The sequence below is a fragment of the Caretta caretta genome, chromosome 14 (assembly GCF_965140235.1).
Source record: "Caretta caretta isolate rCarCar2 chromosome 14, rCarCar1.hap1, whole genome shotgun sequence".
Classification (NCBI taxonomy): domain Eukaryota; kingdom Metazoa; phylum Chordata; order Testudines; family Cheloniidae; genus Caretta; species Caretta caretta.
The window spans coordinates 7044205-7069613 of record NC_134219.1 but is presented as its reverse complement, the minus strand read 5'-3'; the positions used below and the strand labels follow the sequence as shown (position 1 = coordinate 7069613).

General features: G+C 45.3%; 1 long non-coding RNA gene across 1 annotated transcript; it reads right to left on the bottom strand.

Annotated features, from left to right (window-relative positions):
• Positions 1-380: 380 nt before the first annotated feature.
• LOC142069239 (uncharacterized) lies at positions 381-25148 on the bottom strand. The gene is made up of 3 exons (XR_012665038.1): positions 25061-25148; positions 23875-23935; positions 381-2469 (listed from the first exon to the last, which is right to left on the bottom strand). It is a non-coding gene; the product is annotated as an uncharacterized LOC142069239 (long non-coding RNA).
• Between the last annotated feature and the right edge of the window lie 261 nt (positions 25149-25409).

The window sequence follows — 25409 nt, the reverse complement described above, 5'->3', positions numbered from 1 at the left end:
GGGTGTGGAGAGGCCACCCAAGGTCCCTCATACCCTGATCACTCCCTTCTGCAGACTTGGCACATGGCCCCAGCAGCCCATCCCCGACTCTTGAAATACCACATGGGACAGGAGCTTCTGCTTCCTGGTAGAGAGAGAACTGGACCCCCTCCCCAGCATACGGCACCAAGGGCCCATCTTCCCCTCTGGGATAGCATCCTTTTCCTGGTGTCCACTAATGTTTGCATCTCAAATAGTAGCAGTCGATACTGCAGTACTAAGGGTTCACAATGAGAGGGTTGTACAGAATATAATTAGTCTTTTCTTAAAACAAACAAACAAACAAAAACCTAGGAAATGACATACAAAAGATGTTAAAAGGATATTATTTCAATGGCAAAGTCAAGCACTTGAAAGTTAGCAGCTCCCAGATTTGCAGTGGCCAGATCAGTATTAATTTTGCCCATTGTTCATATACCTTATGATACAGTTTTTAATTACATGATCACATGCTAGTTTTTTCATGGGACCAACAGGGCACAGAATGAACACAGAAGGGGACAAAGTTAAGTTTGCACAGGAACTGTAAACTAGGCATTTCATATTTTTCAGGTGGTTGACTTCACAACCTAAATAACATTCTTTTAGCATAATTCTTTTGTATGTAATAATACAAATGATGAATCAGCAATTATACCAAGCTTTACATTGTCTGATCAGCTCTAACCCTGTAAAACACTATAAAGCAATAATTAAAAAAAAGACTATAAAGCTGTACTCATTGACTCGTGATAAATTACAAGACTGAATAGCAAACAAGATCAATATTAGGGAAAAGAAAAACAAAAAAAAAACAAGACAAGCACAATAACAAATTTGGAAAGAAAATAAAAGATTAAACTTGAACGGCATCTCGATTAAACGCATGTGTAAGTGTTTGCGGGATCAGGCCTTAAACTGCGAGCTCTTTGGGCTAGAGACCGTGCCCGTACCTTCTCTTTTTAAAGCATTGAGCATGCTATTGATGCTTAATAAATTCAAGTATCAATACCACACACACACTTTACACTCTCGCTGTCCTTTGGTTTGAATAATTGTTAAAAGATCATTCTGTTAAAAACCAAACCCAAGAAGATCTCCCCGTATTTACGAGAAAATTTGCCAAGAGTGCCCCAAACTAAACCTGGAACTTTTTACTGTTCTCTTCTATGCTCTCCATTATGCCTGATGGTTTCTTTGAGCTAGACCCCAGTGCCACTGCCCCCTCCTCAAAATCCTCTTCTGCGAGGAGGCCTACAAGGAATTGCCAATGGCTGATGTCTGGATCAAGGGCCAGTTGAAGATAGTTGATACTTTCCATAAATAAATAGTCTTCAATTGTATCTTTTATTCCTCTCTCTCCACCACACTTTTCATCTATTGCTTAGTCAGTGAGCTCTTTGTGGCAGGAGCTGTGCATTTGGACAGCATCTGCTCAGTGGTTTGAGCATTAGCCTGCTAAACCCAGGGTTGTGAGTTCAATCCTTGAGGAGGCCATTTAGGGATCTGGGGCAAAAACTGGGGACTGGTCCTGCTTTGAGCAGGGAGTTGGACTAGATGACCTTCTGAAGTCCCTTCCAACCCTGATATTCTATGATTCTGTGATATAGGGGACACTACTGCAATACAAATAACAAAGAAGAACAGTAGAAAGAACAATTAGCTGATGATGGAAGAGAGGAAATTGCAGGTGCGCTCCTTATCTGCCAAATAGCCCACTACAATCTGTGGGTCACACCTGCAGAAGGTGTAAATTGTACCATTTAATTGACTTCAAAGTTCAGAATTTCAGTCACTGCTGCCTTGATTTACACCAGCTGAGGATCTGGCCTGTGGTGTGAACATAAGAGCTGCTCCCTTCATTCTCACTGGTTATTGTACTTAGAGTTGTGATTTTCTCTCCCCCTTTCATATGGCCGTCAACCTTCTGTTATCTCCCCAAATCAATAGCAATGGCTTCCTTTAAGCTTCTTCCTAGCTCTCACTCTTTCCGACAAGATTTTGATAATTTCAATTCTCCCCAACTTTTTTTTTTTTTTTCAGGGGGAATAGTGCCAGTGGCACAGAACAAAGTGAGCCCTGGCCCTGCACTCAGGGCGCCACGACAGAGGGCCCTCTGCCTTATACTCAAGATGGTGGAGAAAGTGCTATGGAGGTAGGACTCACCCAGCGTGAGGCTTCGTGCTTAGATCCCAGGGAGATTATCCAGGCCATTGAATTCAATGGAATTACGCCCACTTATACCAGGACTGAACTTGGCTTGCTGACTTTAATAGCACCACTTGCTTGAGAGTAAGGTGAGCAGGATTGTGCCTTAGAGAAGAGGTCATCAGTTGAGTGCCTTGTTAATGTTCAGGGGCTCAGCATGTCAGAATGATTGCTCTGAAGTTCCTCTCCGAGGTTTGAGCTGTTGGCAGTAGTTTCCCCCTCCGTCATCCTCAACTTTGTGTCCTGCGAGTGGGGAGGGAGAGAAAGTGGGTGAGTGGGGTTCTAGTTAATTGATCTTTGGACCAAGGCCCAGACCCTCAAAAGGTGCCTGACTCCCAGTGAAATCAATGAGCGTTAGGAGCCTAAATACCTTGGAGGATCTGGGCTCAAGTGAATTGTGTTCACATTTTGACTTGGTGAAAAAAGTCTGAAAACAAAAAATACGAGTTTTTCTTAAAAAATGACAGTGACTCACTCTACCACAAGCTGTCACACAGCAAATCTCCCTAGCCTCAGACACAGATTGCTCGCCTGCTTCACTGATGTCTGCTTATGGGCTGTAAAATCTGAACTGCCCCCGAGATCTTTCAAAAGGGAATTCCATATTGGGGAGAGATGCTAGACGGACAGATCTGGAGACTGGCGGCCTCAGTTCATGCAGCGCACAGACAGCAGCAGCAGCAAAAGTGCCCTCACGCCACTCAGCGAACAGGTCTCAGCCCCGACCTCATCTCTGGGGGTGAAGGGCAACACAGCTTCTGTGGCCCTTTTACTTGGCTGAGACAGGCAACCATGGTGCCAGTTAGAGCTTGTAAAGTGGAATCTTGTCCACAAAGAAGCTAGCTGTGAATACAGGTGAATGGTTTTATTGATCAACTTGCATGGCCTCCACAGCATCTGAGTGACTCAGAATCTTTAATGCATTTATCCTCATAACACCCCGGGAAGAAGGGACATGCTGTTCTCCCCAGTTGGACGATGGGGAAATATGGCACAGCAAGGCTAAGTGACAGAGCAGGGATGTAAACCCAAGTCGGAGGCTAGTGCTCGAACACTGGACCATCCTGCCTCTGAGCCTGTACTCAGAGTCACCACATTATTTCACATAGGCTTGATTTGAACTGATGAGCTAGAGGTCAAAGGCCTATTACCAATTCCCTGAATTAGCCCATTCCCCCCAGTTACACACTCAAGCGGGGCTGGCTGTTCTTAAAAATCTAATCACCCACAGAGCATTTGGTTTTCTGATCCAGGGCTTTCATTCTTACTCCATGGCTCAGAAGGTATGAAACTCATCTTGCTAACCAAGGCAGAGGACACCTCAGTCTGACTCAGCTGATGGATCACAAAAATGATGGATCCCATAAAACACAGTTAAATGTAATGTCTTTGGAGGAGAATATTTCCAGTGCCACTCTGATTACTTGCTCTCTGTTGTCTTCTACAAAGGATACTGTGAAGCTAATGATCCAGCCGTGGAATTTTAAATAGCTGCTTCATGACTAACAACATGTGCTCCGGATCAGCTCAGGCTTGTATTTACATATTTCCCATGATAAGTCAACATATGGTTCTTGTTTGTAATGTGGAGTTGCGCTCTTCATATGATTGCTATGATTTTTTTCTTTCACAATTATGATGGAGAAAACTTTTTTTTGTATAAATTATTGTTAGAGAACGTGTCATACAAATAATAGGCTATTAGGGCAACAAGAAATCTGCTAATTGCTTTGTTTTGATTCCCACTAAATCCTGAGCCACTGTTAGTCATGAAGGGAGTAGAGATTGTGACTCATAAGCAGTATCATATGCACAAGGTCAGTTATATTATGCTTCATGCTCCTGCTGCATGAAAAGGGATTTCATGACAATCTTTGAGGGCTCCATAACGATTTTCCTTGGGAAGCTTTGTTGAATGGTTTCTATTTCTTGCCTCCTAATTTTTGCATGTAGATAATTTGTACAATTATGATTTCCCCCCTTATTTTTCCCCACATCAAAGAGTCATTTAATTACTGGATACAAATGTTCTAAATATTCTTTTATGGCATGTTTGGAAGCATAGAAATTAAAGCTGGAAATCCCCCATGTCTGTTCCCTGCATTACATTCCCCAGTACTGGGTCCTCCTGTCTAGTTTGCAATGACTCAAGTCAGGGGGCTTCCACTGCTTCTCCTAGGAGACTATTCCACAACAAATAGATGGAACCGTGAAGAATTTTTTCCAACTCTTCAGCCACAAAGATCCTTTCCTTTATTTAATCCAATTACTCCTCATTATCACCCCCCTTCCCCACACCATTTTGAACCATTCTCAATAATTCCTCTCCCCCTTTAGTGTTTATACCTTCACATGCTTGCCGATGATTATTATATCCCACCCTTAGTCATCATTTAGCCAAGATAAACATATGTAGCTCTTTTAATCCTTCCTCATAAATCAATCTAGCCCTTTCATCATTGTTATTGCTCTTCTCTGAATCTTGTCCAATTTGTTGACATTGTTCTGGTATTTAGCTACCCAGGGAATGGGTATTTCAGAGGAAGTCTCACCAATGGGGCAGTATCATTGCAAAGTTAAAACAATAGGCTTACTCCAATTAGCTTCAGTCATTTTTAGCAGCCTGGGCCTTGCTTCTACAATCCTTACCAATGAGAGTAGTGCTGATTCACACTAGTAGGCCACTAACTTCACTTGGGCTAATGAACGAGTAAAAGTTTCCAGCCTGTTTCCAAGCTAGCTAAGTCCAAAGCAGACTGTGAAGAGTTACAAAGGGATCTCACAAAACTGGATGACTGGGCAACAAAATGGCAGAGGAAATTCAATGTGGATAAATGCAAAGTAATGCAAATTGGAAAAAATAATCCCAACTATATACGTATAAAAGGATGAGGTCTAAATTAGCTGCTACCACTCAAGAAAAAGATCTTGGAGTCAACGTGGATAGTTCTCTCAAAACATCTACTCAATGTGCAGCGGCAGTCAAAAAAAGCTAACAATGTTAGGCTTTGTCTACACTGGAGTTTTGTTGGTAAAACTTTTGTCATTCAGGGGTGTGAAAAAAACACTTCCCTCCCCCCCCCCCGAACGACGAAAGTTTTACTGATGAAAAGCGCCCGTGTGACCAGCGCTTTGTGGGTGGGAGAACTCTCCTGCCGACCAAGCTACTACGGCTCGTTGGGGGTGGAAGTTTTTTTATCGGCGGCAGGGCTCTCTCCGACAAACAGTGGCTGCACTGTGCGCCTGTTAGCGGCACAGCTGTGATGTTAAAAGGTGCGTAGTGTAGACATAGCCTTAGGAACCATTGGCAAAGGGATAGGTAATAAGACAGTAAATATCATAATGCCACTATAAATCCACCGTATGCCCACACCGGGAACACTCCGTGCAGTTCTTTTGAAGAACGTCTTTTGCTTGTGCTTTCACTCCTGTGTCAGGAAACGGGCAGAGCGCCTGGAAGATGCTGGTGGGCATTTCAGTGGCATTTCCAAAGGCAACTGACAGAGTTTATCATGGATCAGGAGGAAGAGGATGAGGAGAACACAGACACAGCAGTCTTGGCCTGGCTGATGCTGTTTGTGACAGCCAGTATATCCGCCGATGCCTCCTATGTGGGCCGGCACTTCTGGAGCAGGGTCACAAGCACAGACTGGTGGGACCACATTTTCATGCAGACCAGCAGTTGGCCCAGATGTTTAGCATGAAGAAAGCTACAGTTCTCAAGTTTTGTGAGCAGCTTGCCCTGACCCTCCAGCTTAAAGCAATACACACTAGGGCAGCCATCCCAGTCCAGAAGCGGGTTGTTATAACTGTCTGGTATCTGGCTCCCCCAGACTGCTACCAGTCCATTGCCAACCAGTTTGGTGCTGGAAATTTGACTGTGGGTAAAGGGGCGGCAGAGGTTTCTGAGGCAATCAGGCATGTGCATGAACAAGTGCAAACAGTGAAACCACGTACGAGACAGAAACGTTCTATCATTGCACGTCTCCTGGCCCTCCATTTTCCTTCCCTTTCCTTCCCCATTTGCTGCACATTTGGCACCAGGAGCAGAGGGTGGAGGCATCCACAGAGGAGGTCGATATGGAGGGCTGCATGGGGCAAAGTTGCCCTGTCTGGCCCCTCAGGGGGCCCAACTATATGGGCCAAGCTGCCATGGAGTTTGCCAAGCTGTTTCTGGACTGCATCCCAGGGTACTGCACAGGGGACTCAGGCTGTGGCGTAAGTGATGCAGCAGGAGCTGGTATTGTTGCAGCTGTTGGTGAGATTAGCTCAGACAGTTCTTTCTGCTGAACTCTGTCCTCCTCCCTTGGCCACCATTCCTATTCCAGGAACTGCAAAACAAGTGCCTGAAACCCTGATCTCAGGCTGTGCAGCCAGCCTCAGCCTTTCCTCCATCTGTAAGTCCTCTGTCTTTGGTTCTGGACCTGCTTGTTGGCCTTGACCAGAACTTCAAACATAAGTTCATCATGGAAACGCTTCCTCTTGGGTTGGTCCATGAAAGTATGTTGGTCCAGGCTTCTGCTGCAGTATGGGTGAGCTCTAGAGGTACTGCAGCCAGTAGAGGCAGAGGGGCCTGGAACAGGACAAGACATGGAGGGTTATTGTCTCCAATAGTGCAGTGCAGGAGCACAGAAAAAATCCTTGTGGAATTTCAAGGACACAAAATGTTGCTTTTCCAAACTGACCTTCAGTATATTGTGAGAGAGATGTTACAAACCACAGAAACTCCCTGGACACAGCCTGGTTAATCACAGTGAAAGACGTGCTGAGACAACGGTCTGTTATACATTCAAAGCAGTTTTTTGTTCTCTAAAAATTGCAGAACTTCTTGGGTTGGGGGAGGGAAGAGAGGGAGTGCCATCAGTTCCCATGCTACCAAAGCTTTTTCTATCACTTCAGGCCTTCCTCCTTTTGGGGGACATAACAGTTCTCGTGGTGTCCGATTGGCAAAGGGAGATGTTATTCCAAGCTGCCAGTGGGAAACCTGCAGCGTATGCAGCTGAAGTATTCCAACATATAGTAACTTGAACAGCACGTCTGTGAGTGGAATGGGCTGATCAGCCACCGAGGCTGCCGGGGGAAATACGCATTTCCCCAAAATCTGACTACCTATCAGGAACTCCAACATCAGGAAAGCCCTGCAGCTATCAGCACCTGGGATTGGGTCAGAATTCATGAAGAAATCACATGGTCTGTTATGGCTACATGCAAACATACAGAACGCAACAGCCATCCTCCTTACCCCCCTTCTCCTCCTCTCCATCATCTGCCCGCCTCTCCAGTCACTTCTGGACAAAATTTCAAATCCCAGTCAAACTTGGCACAAATGATTTTGTCACCTATGGACTGCATGGACTGCCTTTAACTGAAATGGACGAGATTCTTAAATGGAGAGCATTTCCCTCTCCCACTCAGTTCACTGTTTCCAGGCAGCTCATTACTCCATTGAGTGATTAAAAAGCACCGTCCTTACAGGCACGGCAACGTAAGGTCATTATTTTTAAGGAATGCCATAGCAAAAACCTGTGCGTTCTCAACTAAAAATTCACTTTCCAGGTGTTTTTACTGTTTGCATTTCCTAGTCACCATTGTCAACTTCACATGGTGGGGGTGGGGAGGTGACGGGGGAGTCAAGTTGCTGGTGGCATACAGTCCTCCCAATATCGTATTAATAAACATTAAAATGGAGCCAGAAACTTACTAGGCTTAGGCCTGGCTGCTGCCCCTTCTGTTTCTTCTTCAGGAACCGCATCAGGGGGAGCATCAAACAGCCCCTACTGCTTTTGCTCCAAAGCCACCTCTGGGACCAATTTCAGCAACAGAGTGACTTCACTGTCCTCACACGGAGCCTACTGCTAGCTCCCATCAGGCCCCGTGCTGGTTTCTAGGGCCAGCAAGGTGCCAATCCGGCTGATCATGTCCTTATGCACCACCCACTGAGGTGAGGTTCTGGCCCCGGGTCTTCCTGTACATAGTCTTGAACTGCTTAATCTGCTCCCTGAACTGGTCACCGGTCTGGTAAATTTGCAGTGCTGCCAGCTTCTTCGCTATGTGCTGGTACACAAACATGGTCATTTCTGGTATGTTTACTAAAGTCCACTGTTTTGTTGACCTTGCACCAGAGATTTACCAAAATCTGGCTGTGCTCCCTGTCCATGAAGCTACGTGCTTTGCAAAAGTCTTCTTCTGTCCAGTCTCCATTGCAAACACAGATGGTTCTCTGATGGGGGTGTGTTTGCAGCTGGGTGTTCAAAAGACTCTGAGAGGGTTAAACACTGACTCACTGAGCTGCTGTACTATACCACGGCAGGCTGCTTCCATTTCCCTGAAGTCGACGGGATATTCTTGGGATAGAGTGGACAAAGGAAGTTGGCCCACGGGATTGTGGGATACTTTTGGGGAATGACCAGGACCTGTGTCGAGGGTATGGGGGTTGTGTGTATCATGCAAAGCAATAGGGCTTGAACTTTGGGTCCCAGTCTGACTTTGGCTCAAACCATCCAGCCTCACAAGGTCCTAGGGCCCTTGATCCAAGCCCAAGTCTGAGAGACTTGGTGTGTAAACAGAATGGGGAGGTTTAGCCTCATGCCTGAGTCTGAGCCCAGGCTTGCATTGCAGTGTAGACATGCCTTCTGAGACCAACAGTGTCAGACAGCCGGCAGGGAAGGGATAGGCAGAGCAATGGCTCCACCACCTCTACACGCTAGCCATGCAGCAGGGAATGTGCTGCACTCCATAAAGCCCTGGGAGGAATTTGTGCCTCTTCTTTCCAAAGGGAAACTCAGTAAGTATGGGTGACAGACCTGGGCTCCATGTGAGTAATCACTACTCCTGTGGGACTGGAGGGTCAGGACCCAAAACATAACTAGACAGGGGTTACGGGGCTCAGAGTCAAAGTGGGCTATATACACCTGGGAGAATTATTGTAAGGAAATTCCCAAGACTGTACCCTCTAGGGCTGGGATTTTGAAAGGAGCCTAAGGATTTTAAGGCCCAGGTTTTAAAAAGTATTTAGCCATTGCTTCACTCGGCACTGTAAGCCCTAAAGCCCGGATCCTCCAAAATATTTCAGTGGGACTTAGGCACCTAAATGCCTTTGAGGACATAGGCCTTAGGAGTCCAAGTCTCATTGAGAGGCACCTACGTCCCACTAAGTGCTTTTGTCATTTTTGGAAATGGGCCGTAGCCACGTAAGAGACTTAGGGCCAGATTTGTACAGGTATTTAGGTCCTGAAAGATGAGGTGCCTGTCTTCAGCTTGAGGCATCTAAATACCTTGAAAAATATTGTCATTAGGCCTTGCAACACTGATGGAGCAACTCCTGAATACCTTGGGGAATGTGGGTATAAGTGCCTAACTCCCTTAGGCACCATTTAAACCCCACCCGAGATGTACATGGATATATTGCATATTGTGACCCTGTTCCTAGTTTAGCAATTTCTTGCACTAGCTCCCCCTTCTTCCCCCACCCCAATTGCTTCCCCCTCTACCCTTTCCCCTCCTCCCCCCTTCCCCGTTCTAACATAGCAGCAGACAGTGACTAGGAAACATTTCACATAAGATGCTACTGCATAGTTGGCAAGTGCAAATATGTAATCACTTTAAATTTCACAATTCTGAGCAGGGTATTAGGAAATAACCACTATTCTAATAACAATGTGTTGTAAACTAAATGAAAAAATGCAAAGAATGCAGTCACGCCTGTGCCATTTTAAAGACAGCCGAGGGGCCCATCTAGTGAGCTCAGGGAAAAAACTTTTGCATTTAAGGTCCAAATAACAGAGGTGATGAACCAGATTTTGCGCCAGTGTAAATCTGGAATAACCCCATGCAGGCCATTGGCATCACTCCAGATTTACATTGGTGTAAGTGAGAGCAGAATCTGGACCAACATTTATTAATTAATGTGTTAAAAGCAGGAATCAGTTAATAGAACAGAACGAACTCATTTGAGATCCTTATGTTGTTTAATATTATTTATATGTTGGCTATATTACATTAGCCCTAGAGACGCTGCATTGTACATACTCATGCCTGCCATGAAGAGTTTGCAATCTAAATAGACATGACAGAAGAGGAAACAGTTGTACACAGAGATGGAGTGAATTGCAGAAGGTCAGTAACAGAGCTGGGGGAAAACGGATGTCTCCTGAGTACCATTATCTAGTCCAGGGGTGGGCAAACTTTTTCACCCGAGGGCCACATCGGTGTTGAGAAACTGAATGGAGGGCCAGGTAGAGAAGGCTGTGCCTCCCCAAACAGCCTGGCCCCTGCCCCCTATCTGCCCCCTCCCACTTCCCACCCCCTGCCTGCCCCCCTCAGAACTCCTGACCCATCCAACCCCCCCTGCTCCTTGTCCCCTGATTGCCCCCTCCTGGGACCCCTGCCCCTAACCGCCCCCCAGGACCTTGCCCCCTATCCAACCCGCCCTGCTCCCCGCCCCCTGACAGCCGCGCCCCCCCGGGATTCCCATGCCTATCCAATGCGTCCTGTTCCCCATCCCCTGACTGCCCCCCGCCCCGCAGAACCTCCACCCTATGCAACCGCCCCCTTCTCCCTGCCCCCCGGGACCTGCTGCCCCTTATCCAACCACCTCCCAACTCCCAGAGTGCTGGCCATGCGCTGAGGCTGCAGGGGAGGGGCCGGGGGCTAGCCTCCCTGGCTGGGAGCTCAGGGGCCGGGCAGGATGGTCCTGTGGGCCAGATGTGGCCTGTGGGTCATAGTTTGCCCACCTCTGATCTAGCCACTAGAATACACTGCCTCAACTCTTGCCACTGAAGACTTGGCCAAAGTTAAATTGTGTTAGTACAGAAAGTTACTATTTCTCTTTTGTGATTTAGTGGGAGGCTTGGTGCTGCTTCACAGCAGAGCAGTGGAGGCAGGTGACCCAGGAAAACAAGTCAGTAAAACTGACCCAGACGTGTGCTCAGAATCAGTTTACAGGACCAGACCACACTGCACCTGACTAAGCTGGATGGACAACACCCACGCTGCAGAGCCTTCACCAGAGCAGGAGCCCTTCCTTCTTTCTGCTCTGCAAGAGGGGACAATGGTGTTCGTGATGGGCACCCCCAGCAGATCTAGTCCTTTGCATGTGCCAAATGGGTTCCTACAGTGGGCCAAGCTCAGTCAGCTTCCTCCCTTTCCCATCGCATGCCCATTACGCCTCCAGTCCACTCCTCTTCTGGCGACACACTCGCTGTGGAAGACTGATTTGGGCCTAGCTGCCTGGAGGTGTGTCATAAATATAAAGGGAAGGGTAAACCCCTTGGGAATCCCTCCTGGCCAGGGGAAAGCTCCTCTCACCTGTAAAGGGTTAAGAAGCTAAAGGTAACCTCGCTGGCACCTGACCAAAATGACCAATGAGGAGACAAGATACTTTCAAAAGCTGGGAGGAGGGAGAGAAACAAAGGGTCTGTGTCTGTCTGTATGCTGGGTCTTTGCCGGGGATAGACCAGGAATGGAGTCTTAGAACTTTTAGTAAGTAATCTAGCTAGGTATGTGTTAGATTATGATTTCTTTAAATGGCTGAGAAAAGAATTGTGCTGAATAGAATAACTATTTCTGTCTGTGTATCTTTTTTGTAATTTAAGGTTTTGCCTAGAGGGGTTCTCTATGTTTTTGAATCTAATTACCCTGTAAGATATCTACCATCCTGATTTTACAGGGGGGATTTCTTTATTTCTATTTACTTCTATTTTTTATTAAAAGTCTTCTTGTAAAAAACTGAATACTTTTTCATTGTTCTCAGATCCAAGGGTTTGGGTCTGTGGTCACCTATGCAAATTGGTGAGGCTTTTTATCCAACATTTCCCAGGAAAAGGGGGGTGCAAGTGTTGGGAGGATTGTTCATTGTTCTTAAGATCCAAGGGTCTGGGTCTGTAGTCACCTAGGCAAATTGGTGAGGCTTTTTACCAAACCTTGTCCAGGAAGTGGGGTGCAAGGTTTTGGGAAGTATTTTGGGGGGAAGGATGCGTCCAAACAGCTCTTCCCCAGTAACCAGTATTAGTTTGGTGGTGGTAGCGGCCAGTCCAAGGACAACGGGTGGAATATTTTGTACCTTGGGGAAGTTTTGACCTAAGCTGGTAAAGATAAGCTTAGGAGGTTTTTCATGCAGGTCCCCACATCTGTACCCTAGAGTTCAGAGTGGGGGAGGAACCTTGACATGGTGGCACCTCCTCTTTTAATTTTTCCTGACCCCTCAGAAGTGACAAGATCCTTGATACCACCACCCAGCTGCCATAATCTCCCACATGCCCCTCACGGCAAGCATCCCAGCCTGACATCCCTTCCCGCACACCAACGCCCAAGCATCCTACTTCCTTGGGCATGTTACCTAGGTCATAGACTCTGGCAGAAGCCTCCACACCCCCTTGTATGTCGCACTTGGCCCCCAGCACCGATGACCGAGTGGCGTATCCAGGAGGCACTGAAGCCACCCACTCGTTCCACACGGGCCTCCTGGGGCTGGAGCGGTGTGGAGCCGCGTCAGGGGCTCCAGCTCTGACACACGCCTGAACCTCGGCCCCTGCTCAGTGAAAACAGACTGAGGGCAACTGCCCCCACTACTGGGGACCCAGTGAACCTTCCCTCAGCCATCTTCTCTCCCCCTCCCCTCCCCAAGCCTCAAATGGTTCCCCCAGCAACCAGCCCCATCAAGATATTTAAGAAAAAGGGTGGGTCCTGGGCCTTGCTGACGGTTGGCTGCGGCGGGAAAAGGATAAAGCAGGGCTAGCTGTTGAAGAGCTCCCCTTGAAGTTTGGATTGAATTGATCTTGGAGCCGCCAGGTGAAGCTGCAAAGATACGTCGCGTGTCCAGCCCCTGCAAACCCAAATCGCAGAGGTCATTTGGCCGAACCCTTTTGTGAACTGAACCCTGCAGAGTTTGCACAGCCCTATACGTGTGCCAGACTCTCCTCTCCAAGCCACACTGCAGCTCTCAAGGGCATATTCTGCCAGCTTCCTGAAACTCTCATTGAAGTTCTGTGTATAGAGATGTAGGAGGGGCGGGGGTGGGGGGAGTTGCACACAAAGTCAATGGAAGCCATTGAGTTGAACACAAAGATGTGAGTGTGTGTGTGTGTGTGTGTGTGTGTGTGTGTGTGTGTACGCGCGGTATGTGCTTGCTGCATCCTATCCATTGAACCAATGCAGATTCAAAGGGAGAATTTTGCCCTGCGTTCCCTGCCCCATAGTCAGCATTTCTTGAGGTGGAGCCAGACCAATTCCCCCGTTTTATTGTGGGTCAGTGGTGGGTTGAAAGGAGATGGTGTGTGGGTGTGAAAAACAGGGATGGAGGGAATCAGATCACAGCCAGTAGCTAAGAAACATTGTCTAAAAGAAGCCACTGCTGTGACTGGCACCAAAAACTAATTTGCTGATTACACCTTTATAAATGGATTAGCCAAAGCTGCATTATTTAGGTACTGGGTTCTTCTGAGGCATTGTTAAGGAGGTGTGACTCTTCCCAAGTTTATGATCCTACTTCCTTTTTACCCCTTCTGATGAGAGATTGCATTCCAAGGCACTATATGCTACAAAGCCAAAAGGCTTTCTGTTATAAAGCCTTTAGTACAAAGTTAATTCACTTTGGCTCTCAACAACGCCACAATTCGTAACAAATAGACTATGATAATAAATACCTCAGTGAGATCAAAAGGTCCTTAAGATGCCTTAGAAAAATCAGGGAAGTGTGATTTGGTTCTGTCTTAAAGGCATTTTTCTGCCACTCATTGCAGAAGGTGATCGCTGCGTAACTTTTACATTTCAAAGATCTGTGTCTCATTTTATGTAAAGAGGCAGTCTGTGTGCTTTGTGTTCTCCTCCAGCTTTTGTCCAGCAGTTGTCCTGCTAACCACCTGTCTACCAGAGGAAAGATATTTCTCCTCTTCCTGCTGACAGCATTTTCACTTTGAAAGAGAGAGTCAACTGCTTCTTAATTAGTGCTGTCATGAGCAGGTCACTCAGCGTTGGAAATCTAGTGAACAAGCCCATGTATTCACTCACTGCTGTTTGCGCATACAGCTTGGTGATGCAAATCCAGCTGAACATCAGCTGAAACTGCAATCAACTCACAGGGCTATTCCGAATGGCCCAAATGTAAACATGTCTCATAAACCTTACAAATAAATGTTTTGTTTTTTTTAACGCAAATAATAAGGTTCTGGAGGGTGTAACCTAAAACAGACATTTCATAAAAGATTCATCCTTGAACAAAAGTATCATGAAAGCATGAAATGAGAAAGAGACAACAATCAGAATTCCACTTGAAGTGCTTTGTAGTAATTATTTTAAAAAATCCTCACAAAAGACTCTTTTCAATTGCAGAATAGCAAGCAAGGTCTGCATGGTTCAAGGCCAAATCATTTCTGCAATGGAAAAAAAAGCTTCAATTCTTCGATTTTGATCTAAGCTATTTTAAGTGGGCTCGACTTTCAATTACTGCTTTCTTTCCACACACACCTCTCCCTTTTTTTTAGCTAAGGAAATGAACTATTTCTGAACAATATCAGTAGAACTAGCTTTCTTGGGACATGAATTATCTATAGTCACACCCCTGTAATCCACCATTATTGGTGTGATTTCAGTGGACATATATTTTGGGAGGGAGTTATAAAAGTCACGATGTTGTTAAAAATTAAGTCTGGAAGGTGATGGTAATTTTGGGGCCAGTCAGGCATTTAGTGCCTGTGCTGGCATCATCATTACAATACAGATCAAAATACTCATTTACTCAAAGCATTCCTTCCTATAATGCCTGTTCACTCAATTTTAAACAACAATCAAAGGGTTGCACAGCTGCCCTTAATTCCAAGAGCTAAACTCTGCCCTTATGCAGTCCCTGAACTCAATGAGAGTGGTAACTGTGCAAGGGTAGCCCTAAAGTAGTTAAAGAAATACAAAATGGTTATTATTGTTCTTACGCTTGGAAATATACGACTCCCACCAGCAGCGTTTTAGGGTGGTACTACAATAGTGTAAATAGGCAAGAGTCAGTCAATAGACCACTCACATATAGACATGTGCTCACTGGTATCTGTACACTCAGGCTCCTACATAACCAAGAAGCAGTGAAGTGGGATAAAAAGCCCTGCTTGGCTGCTGACAGGTATTCCACCCAACCCCTTTTTCTTACCCAAGGATATTTCACACTGTCTAGGATTTTCATGTCTTTGTTTTTCTCTCCTATCTCCTTTAAGAAGAGACCCTAAGATGCAAAATCAGGGGTGGTCACATCTTGGGTTTTGGTTGGGGCGCATCTCGGTTTTTTGAAGGGTTAATAAGTACCTTAAGCTCAGTAGGCGTAATGGGTTGTAGTTGTGTATGGCACCTTAGAGAAGCTAGTCAAAGTTCCCTGCTCCCAACCAGAGTCTACATCCACATTGTCAGTGTGATTGTAGCTTTAATCTAGCTAGCTCGGGTAACAATAGCAGCGTAGATGTGGTGTTATGGGCTTCAACACAGGTTAGCAACCTGAGTACAAGTTCATTCATTAAGCATGTTGGTGTGAGAGATAATTAGATTTCTGTGAGGGAACAAAAAGCCAGTGCCATGAAATAAGCACTTATTTTGCTACTGAGACCCATAATCTCTCTCTCTTTTTAGATTCCCAATGCATCCCTGTCCCCTCTGCTCCAAAGCCCCGTGGTTCACTCCAGACCTTTACCAACTCCTCTTTTTCCTCCATGCCCTTAGGTCTCCTATCTCCTGAAAGTAATTATTTAAACCTTACTGGTGGACTACCCTGTTTTCCTGGTTCTCACCATTGCCAGTTGCCATGTTATTTTCCCTCAGTGCTACAACTTTGTTGCCTGGGTCTTGAAGATTTCTCATTTTTCTGGAAGAGGATGACTCCACTTTGTTTTAAACACACTTCTCTTTCTGCAGCTCTCCCCATCCGTACCCCCCAAGCTACTCAGTGAAGAAGAGCGGATTACAAATCCGCATGCAGAGATTCCACTTCAAAGCGTGTGCGTTCCTCATCAAAACAATCAGTTACATCAATTGGTCTTTAGTTCATAGACAGATCACATTCCTTTCCCTAAATTTTTGGGCTTATTGGGAAACCTGGTGGAACGGGACAGATCAACAGGAGAGAAAAGAAGTGTGGAAAGAAAGAAAAACACCATCTTTTGTTTAGAGAGAGGGGCCTTGGGTGACATTGTTTATTGTAGGTAAGTATTGGTGCATTTAGGTTAGCAGCTTCATTCCCAGCTTAGGCTGCGTTTTTTCATTCACTGGAGCCAGATTCATCCTTTTGCTTCCCAGTAGTTCTGAAACCCAGTCACGCTTTGCATGGGCAATAGAGACATGGTCACAATTTAACCTGGAACTGGCAAAACCCTGAACCTTCAGCTTTGTTAGGCTTGGGGCTTAACTAAACAAAACTTGTTTTCGGAGTACGGCTGCAGATCGGCATCCACACAGCCAACACCCTTTCTAAGTGCCCTTTCCTCATCCCCTCTCTTACGTTTTCTACAGTCTTTCTATTTATGCTCTGTGACCTTTGGTGATTATAATTTTGCACTGAAAATCCTTCTGGTCATTTTTAACATTGAGTGCTGACCCTCATTTCAAACTCCATTGTTTGAAACAGAACCTATTCCACGTATTCCTACCAGCAGATTTTAATTTTAAACTAACTGTTGTGCTTTGTTTCCAAATAGCTTGTTCAAGGTGTCATTTTCTAAACTTTATTTCCTCTTTTCTGAGCTGTTTTTTGGTTCCTGATTTTTAGAACTGGTCTCTCTTCTTTTAGGAGGAAACATTGTCTAGAGAAATTAGCACTCCTATATTCTGTTCCCTGACTCGGCCACAGACATATTGTGTTATCTTGGACTGACCTTTTGAACTGTGCCCTCAATTTACCCATATGCAAAACATTACTGACTTGCCTCATAGAATGAGGCTTAATTAACGCTTCCAAAGAGCTCTGAGACATTCAGGTAGAGAATCCATGTTCTAAGAGTCATGGTAAGTATTTCAAGACTAATCTATAATAATAAAGGGATTACAGGCAAGGGGCTGAGCCTCTCTTAACATTAACAATGTTGTACATCTCTTCCCCATGAGGGGCTTATCCAGAGTCATGGTGTGGATAGCGCTATCTGATTTCACAATGGTGATCTGACATTGATACTCGATGGGATAGTTGGTGCGGGGAACATTAGGTCTTTGGAGGACAGGGAAGAGCAGGTGAGGACCAGCATACAGTAAGGGAGTAAATGAGAATGGTAAGATCTGTACTAAACAGGACAAGGTCTGTACTTTAATGAGGCTCACTTGGCATACACTTTTTTTTTTTTTTTTGTCTTTAAGAGGTTTGGAAGAGCCTGTACTGAGGACATCTGGGCCTCTTCTCCCACAGCGAGGGCAACCTTTCAAATAATTTTAAAATAAATGAAATGTTAAGATTGTCCTATTTATTAACCAGCTGGATAAAAAGCAGCTGGGATCAGGGGTGACATAAGGACTGTTGGAGCATCGGTGGTTGGAAGGAGTCTTGGTTCATTGAAATAGGGGACACAGAAGTGATGACAGGAACTAATCCAAACCATGGTGATACTGATAACCTCTATTTTCGTGTAGTCTTACCATGCTTTTGGGCTTCCATGGAAACAGTGGGTCTGACTCGCCACCGTGACTTCTGCGTTACTCTGGTGTAACTGCACTTAAACCAAGCAACATGGGGCGAATCAAGCTCAGTGCTTCTCAAACGTCGTCTAAGTTGCCATTTGCCTACAAACGGTTTGGGCTTCCTGCTCCTCCCCCAATGCGTCAATGACCAACTCGTCCCAACTAGACTCAGAAAGCAAGAGCATGCTGCCGTGCCAAGCACCGCTTCTACTCGAGCTTGAGGCAAACCCAAGGAATGTAACAAAATGTCCATGTTGTTTCTTGTGCTCCTGAGCCTAAGGCCCTATATCTGGTGAGAGCCGGGAGGTGCCAAGCCTGGTAAAATAATAATATATAACCCAGTCCTGAGCCTGGACCGGAAGGCCAAGTCCCACAGAAACTGTGAGGGAGATGTGAGGAATGGATTCCTCATGCCCAACCTGGATGCAAGGTCTGAGCCCAGTTCCAGAGGCGCCTGTGTCCAACTAGTGCTGGGTTTGAGGTGGGGAACAGTGGACATCTGCTCCCCTCCTGCATGAATTTGTGCTGTGCATGTGTCCCATGGCTGTGCTCTTGGCATGCCCCTCTCCAAGGCTATTCTATTCCATCTATATCTTTATACTGCACCCGTCACCATGGCATCTGTGACGCTGCAGGAACCCATGCTGCCTTTGGTCCCCCTTTTGTACTGCAAACATCCCAGTGGCTAATTATTGTAAACCCTCCATGCTATTAATTATTAAGCTGGCCGGCTTTGTAGCAGCAGACAGGCATGGCTGGAATGTGTTTGATATAGAAGGGGGTCAGGGAGGGGGGGTGACAAGGCTAAGAATGGGCAAGTTGTCTGATGTTTTCCCCCTTGCAATGAATTTTTGGAGGCGTTTGCTGATAGAAGGAAATGAGTCCCCCCCGTCCCTTTGTTGGGAAGAAGATGGTGAGAAGGGGAGATGAAGCTGTGGCTCATGCATCCCTTGTTTGCTAACATGGGGGTTGGCCAGTAAGGATATTGGGCAAGCTCAGAAATACCACTTCACTGGATGGCACAGGGGCAGGGCTCACGTCCTAGAAAAATTCTGGGCGGAGGGGGACTGTGTCAGCATATAGAACATTAATGTGGTTATATTATATCCCCCAATGTTGGGGGGGGAGGAAGGGGGAGGAGTGGACAACATAATGGACCATATAGACCTATGAAAAATCTGGTGGGATGGTGCAAACCAAGGTTGCAGAGGGCAACTGCCCCTCTTGCCCCAAAGCAAATGATGCCCCTGCAAAGGGCATTGCCAGCTAGACTTAGAGGGGAAAGTCTTGCACTGTATTGTCCAGTGGAAATGGTACACGATGGGGGAGGGGGCTCTCTTCCCCACTCCAGTTCCTTGTGCAGCTATGCGTCAGCTGGGCAGGATTCCAGCCTAGCGCTCCCTTGAACAGCTGCATCTGGAGCATGATTGGGAGACTTCCAAGAAATATTCGGGGGGGGGGGGGAGGGATAGGGTGGAGAAGGGGCAAAGGAAATGGTGCTGGTGATTCAGAACTGTAGATGACACTCCTCCACTTGTGCTGGTAGTGAACCAAAAGCTCAGCCTGGTGTTAGGGGCCCGTGAAAATAATGGTGTTTGAGACGTAAAGCCAATGTCCAGACATTCTGGGTTAAAATAGTTCTGCATTAGGTAGGAGTTTAATGTCTTACTATCTGTTTGTACAGGCCTTATGAGGGCTCTTGGTGCTACCACAAACTAAATGGGTCAATGATAATACCACCCCGAGTAGCTATCCATTTACAATCCTGTTTGCAACTTCAATGGAATACCACAATCTTCTTTACTCTGTGTCCTAAACTGCTGTGCAATGTTGCGAGGCTGAATAGCTGCTCTGTTCCACCCCAGAGGTGGCTGCACTTCAATGTGATTTTTATATGGACACGTATAAATGCACACAGTACATATAGTCCTTGTGCTAGCCTTCTGCCCAAGAACGCATTTTACCTTATGATGAATATATACAGTACATGCCTTCCAAAAATGAAAGCTACCAATGCGACAACCAGTTAAGGTTGCTAAGTGTTTATTTACTACATCATCTATCTACTGCATCAACTACAAAACCCAACTCTTATAAGCAAAGAAGTGAGCAATTACACTGCCTAATTCAGTGGTTCTCAACCAGGGGAACGAGTACCCCTAGGGGTACACAGAGCTCTTCCATGGGGTACATCAACTCATCTAGATATTTGTCTAGTTTTACAACAGGCTAATAAAAAGCAGGACCGAAGTCAGTACAAACTAAAATTTCATACAGACAATGTCTTGTTTATACTGCTCTGTATACTATACACTGAAATGAAAGTACAATATTTATATTCCAATTGTTTCATTTTATAATTATAAGGTAAAAAGGAGAGAGTCAGCAATTTGTCAGTAACAGTGTGGCTGTGACCCTTTTGTATTTTTAGGTCTGATTTTGGGAGCAAGTCATTTTTAAGTGAGATGAAACTTGAGGGTACACCAGACGAATCAGACTCCTGAAAGGGGACAGTCGTCTGGAAAGGTTGAGAGCCGCTGGCCTACATAATAAACACAGGCACATTCTTATCAAGTGCAAGGAAATGCATATTTCATCACAATACCAGCCACAACAAGCGTAACGAATAACTGCTCAGGTGCAACCCAGTTTCTTTAAATACATAATTATAAGGAAAGATTTCACTATATGCAAAGTTTGAAGTGGTAGTGGGGCATTTCTGAGCAAGGAGGAGACACAGAGACACTACAGAATCGGTAATGAATAGTCAAAATCAGGGTATTTTAAAATGACCAATAACTCAAAAATGGCTTGACAGATTTTCCTCAAACTTTGTAGAAAAATTATTTTTCACCTTCAAAGTAGAAAATGACAATTTTCACGTCAAACAAATTTCCCAAGCCATAGTTGGAGGGGGTGAGGACAAAGAGGGGGCTAAAATAATGGTATATAATGGAGGCTGGTTGCACTCTTAACTAAGTGGCTATCACCCTTCAACAATATTGTATACACAGTACTATATGTAATAATGTACATCGCTGGACAGTTTGTAAAGCTCTTTGGGATCCTTCAAGATGAAAAGTGCGATCATGAATGTAAAAATACGGTGTTTGTTATTAGATGTTAATATTATACAGTTTTACAGTCCCCAAAAAGTTAGCTCTTGACCTACGTCATTGCAGAGTGGGGCTGAGTCATGTTCAGTTATAGCCGTGGATGTAAACACATTCTTTATGTGCTGTTAAGTTGGGAGTGGTATCCCCTACCTCAGGCCAAAGCTCAGCTGTTTGCCACATGCAAGTTTGGTCTACTACTATAGAGTACATTCCAACTAGTTGAATGTCCCCTGCCATCTGCTTGCAAACTCATGCAACATTAATGTTGATGAGCTCATACTGAATTTCAGAGGGACTGTATTTTGCATTCTCTGGCAAGTGATCATAATGTGCACAACTGGAAGGTCAATATCTTTTCATGAGCTGTAACAGCTCCAGAAAATTACCCATGTTGTTGATTCATCATTGCTTCCAAAGAACTAGCCTTCCAGACAAGACGACAGCCAGCAATAGGTCAAAATCAGGGATGGTAGCTGGCAATGGGGCCACAACAGAAGCTAGAGGTCCAGGAAATTCTCACTGAGTTAGTCTATGCTCATTGGCACATAGCTGGCAATCGACTGAGTCTCCTTCATTCTCAGAGCTAAGCTCTTACCATTAACAACAGCTTATACAAGAGCTGTGAACCAGGATGGACCATTCGTAAGAACAAACGGGTCCACAGACTTATGAAGCTTCCCTGTAGCATTCATGTCGAGTTGCTCACCAGAATTAATCTGTCCACTTGTGCATCTATATTTTACACTGCATCCTGCGTGATTCTGCATTGCATAGAATAAGCAGTCCAGTGAAATTCTGCACAGGACTGGCCTTAACAAACGGAAGGCAGAACACTGAGAGAGGTGGTGACAGAGGGAATGAATAATGTGGTCACGAGGGAAGGGGAGATGAAGGAGTGAAGAGGAAGGCAGAGAGAAGAAAGGAATAGGAGAGAATGTGAGGAAAAGGAAAAAGAGAAGATGAAAGTATAGCACTTATCAGAGGGAGGGATCTACTCTTTCTTTCTCTCTTACCCTGCAAATTCTACAGCCAAGCCAGTCAGCCATAGCCTGAAGGGGGTTCTGAGAGGAATCATGATTCAGTGGATAGTGTACAGGACTGGGAGACAAAACACCTAGGCTCTAATTCTGTCTCTGCCATTGATTTGTTGTGTGACAGGGGATGAGTCACGATACCTCTTTCCCTCCAATCCTGCCCATTGTCTGTTAACGTGAGAGACAGTGGCTGTCTCTTACGAGGTTTACAGCACCTAGCATAATGGGACCCTAATCTTGGCTGGCTGTAATACAATGACAATAGCAGGCCATTGCAGACACCAACTGTCCTTTCTTGCCCTTGGAAATTTGGGTCTCAGCTCCACCTGCTATCTGTCCACCCATTGAGAGCTGAAGAAGAGCTCTGTGTGAGCGTGAAAGCTCGTTTCTCTCCCCTACAGAAGCTGGTCCAATAAAAGACATTACCTCACCCACCTTGTCTTTCATCTATCCGTCATGACATCCGAGCACCTGCTGTCTCCATGTAGGGCACTCTAGGGCCTCACAAAAAGGGTGCGGGCAAGTGTGTTTCACTGCAGCCTAACAGGTGATGTGGAGTGGAGAGAAGGGCAGTGTCAGGCTCATGGAGAGTTGGAGATGTTTGGACATGCTCAAAAGAGGGAGGGAGCTGGATGGGATGCCACATGCATTGCTTTAGATAGGGTCCCTTAGAACTCAGGTGTTGGCCAGGATAGTGATGATGGACAACCCTCAGCTGGGGGCACTTTGGTTCAGATTAAACTCTGAAGTTCAGATGCATTGCTAAAAGGAAAATCAAGCTAGAAAGGTCTCATTAATAAGCGTTCTCCTGATGCTTTGGTACTTCTGACCCACGTAAGCCGGGAAACAGAGAGAGCTGCATGAACACAAAGGAAGGAGAAGGACAAAAACCTTCAAGAAGATGTGGGGGAACTGAAGAGACAGACATTAAAATGATATACATGGAGATAGAAACAGGAGTAGGTCATTGAAGACACAAGCTCAATTAGGGCGAGGTGAATCTTGTGAAGTCAGAGCTTTCTGCAAACCTTTCAAATTAATTTTTTGCAAAACTCTAGCTTGTGAATCTTTTCCCACCTGTAATGTAACCACCTGATGGATTTGTTAGGTGGTGTCTTAACATACGATATGAATTGTACTTGCTCCACACATTTTGTTGATTTTTCATTCTGTCAGCTCTTTCAGCCAAATGGTTTTCCCATTTAATTTTTATCACTTTGCTGCTCTTTTCTTCACCTTCTATTGAGCGGAATCCAAGCCTAGTCAGGTCCAAGTTTGAGTCACAGTTTTCAATTGGCTCCCAAGTTAGGCAAAATGAATGTACCCATCTGCCATTTAAAATGGTCACTGCACACAGGCTCAAACGCTATTTCCAAATCCCAGTTCTTGGTCTGAAGCTCCAAAAATAAGCTGGAAAGTTGAAGCTATAAAGAGCTGAATGCAAGAAGCCTCTAAAAACATTAAAAAGGCAGAATGCAAACTTCAAACACTCACCATGGGGGTAAAGTTTTCAACGAAGGGCTTAAGCTCTTAACTGTTAACATATGATACTATTTACTGGCTTCCATTGGCTACTTTAAATATGTCACTCATAGTACTAGCAGCTGGCCCGAGTATTATTAATAATGCATTTCATGGTCATTAACTTGAATTCAGCAAGTCACAAGTGACTTGAGCAGGCATGATCTTGTTAATCACCATTTATAATTACACTAGCTGCCCTCCATGCCCAGCCCAGACACAAACTATTTTTAAAGCTATATAACATTTTCCTTTCTAGTGGACGGTTTAAGATGCTCTCATATGGGGCCTTTTGCCAAGAAAGGAAATGGCAAGTAAAATAATTTGGGTTAGGAGCTTACCCAGTTCTGAGCTCCTTTGAGGCATATGCCACATCTGGTAAGTATCTTGGCAGCAGCAAAACTGCAAGAAACAAATTCTGTTTAAGATTTTAATTAAAAAAAAACTAACAGAAAAACTAAAGGAAGGTGCTCAGACCAGCAGGGCTGCATCTACAGGGTATTTTTTACCAGATTCTCCACAATGGAACATCAAGAAAATTTAAAGTTAATGTAAGAAAATGCTCTGTTTGTTTTTATTACCATCAGAAAACCCTGTTTATTCACAGAAGCAGGTAGGCGAGCACAAATTTTTCCCTGCATCTCTTCCTTAACCCTGCATTAGAGGGACATAGAAACATGAATTGCCAGACAGGATCAGACTCAAGTCTATCTGGTTTAGTGTTCTGTCAAGGACAGTGGCCAATGCCAGATGCGTCAGAAAGTGCTTACTGAAGAAGTTTCTTCCGAATCATAAACATTTAGTAGTCAGTTTACACCCTCAGGCATCAGACATTATATCTCTATACATTTACATCCTGATATAATTGGGAATGTTCTTTAATTCAGATCCTCGAAAGGTAAGAGGATATTCCTTCTCCATGGCCCATTTCAGCCCTTGGCCTCTCTGAGTCTACCAGGGTGCTGATTGCTTATGGCACATTTTGATACAGAGTGAAGACCACTAATTCACTTCACACAAGCCTTTGAACAGACATTCAGTGGACAAAACAGTTGACTCCAGACCTAGGCTGGCTCTGAAGTAGTGACCTAGAAGAGAAAGGCTTATGTCACAGTTCTAGTCGAGTTCCCCTTCCGGACTCTTACCAGACTGCTGTGTATGGGTCCCAATATGCTGGACCCGTATGCTTTAAGCTTCCTGAGTCTGAGCTGAATCCCGCTCTAAGCACATTCCTGTGGTGCAGATCCCCTGTCTAGCCCCCCATTTCTGAGAGCTGAGACCTCAGGGACCAACTGCCTGGATCCTGAAACTAGTGCCAGCTCCCCCAGACTCCTCAGTAGCTTAATCACATGTTTTCCCAGGGCACTCTGGGTTACAGTTAACCTCTCCGGGGACACGGGATAGTTGAAGCACATAATACACAGACTTTGCTAACAGGGTTCCCAAATAGATCACTCTTTACTTCAGACAAAGAAGAAACGTACAGCTCTAGAGAAAGCAATAGAACATCTATATGTCATTCCCTACCTTATCTTCCTCACCAATCTGGAGTGTTCCTCAGGATTTGGGTTAGCATCCTTTCAGGATTGCAAGTCCCCCCTCTCGGACGCTTCTCCTCTGGAACATGAGTCCGTTCTCTCTCTCTCTCTCTCTCTCTCTCTTGCTTGCTCTCTTCCAGCCAGTTTCCTTTGACTTTGACTGGTCCCACAGTGAAAAAAGTTCCGTCTCCCTCCAAAAGCCTGTGCGTTTGTTCCTCTCGAAACCACATTATCCTTAGCATATCCATTGCCTTGCCAGAGCACAAGCGTTAAGGTTAACAATTTCTTTTGTTAGTGCCGTAGGTTCTTCTAGTGTGACACTGGACAGAGACCTTGTC